The sequence below is a fragment of the Nuphar pumila genome, chromosome 11 (assembly GCF_984573655.1).
Source record: "Nuphar pumila chromosome 11, dmNupPumi1.hap1.1, whole genome shotgun sequence".
NCBI classification, from domain to species: domain Eukaryota; kingdom Viridiplantae; phylum Streptophyta; class Magnoliopsida; order Nymphaeales; family Nymphaeaceae; genus Nuphar; species Nuphar pumila.
Window position 1 is genome coordinate 30,160,140 of NC_143259.1, and position 924 is coordinate 30,161,063.

Below are 924 nucleotides of genomic sequence, written 5' to 3' on the forward strand. Positions count from 1 at the left end.
TTTCTTCTTTCCTTCTTCCCTTCCTTCCTCCCTTCCTTTCCCTCTTGCCCAGCCATTCACGTAAACCTCTTGGAGATTTCTTTTCATTAAACCTAGAAAGACCTAAGTATGGAAGGAATTAAAACCTAAGTTCTAAAACAAAAAGAAAAAAAGAAGGAAAAAAAGCCATACGGCTGCCCCCATCTTTCTAACCCATCTCTCTCTCTCTCTCTCTCTCTCTCTCTCTCTCTCTCTCTCTCTCTCTCTCTCTCTCTCTCTCCCTTTAGCTATCTTCTTCTCTCCTTGGCTGCTACAGCCACAGCAGCCTTCCAACCTCCAGCAGCACCTTAGCTTCAGCCACCACAGCAACCAAGCTTCCTCCTTCACCCCCATCTTTCCCAGCCGGTGCTTCCTTGGCAGCTCCTTCGGATTTGAGCTATCAACATCAACCTCCATTGCTCCACCTTCACCACCTCCACAGCAGCATAGCAGCTCCAACATCTCCACCACAGCTTCAACACCCCCAGCACTTTGGAAGCCTTCTCTGCAATCGGTTCCAGCCACCTCCACAGCAGCCATCATCGAACTTCATCTTGCAACAGCCACCTCTTCCAAGAGCTCCTCTAGCCGGACCCCTACCCAACTTCAACCACCTTCACGCCCAATAGCTGGTCCAGCATATACAAGGAAGCATCCCTTTTCAGTTGGTGTCATCTTCCTTCAATTGATCCAAACTAACCCAAGGTAAGATATTCATTTTGTTTTTGTTTTTTTTATTATTATTATTTTCATTTGATTTCCTTGTTTCATGTTGTTGCTATTGAGGGAAAATGATCCGTCCAATCAATGGACCAGATCCTCCCTTCTCATAGCCATAAAAATAAATATGATTTGTGTCTCCTTGAATTTTTCATGTTTCATTCCATGTTTTAGATAAATTTTATG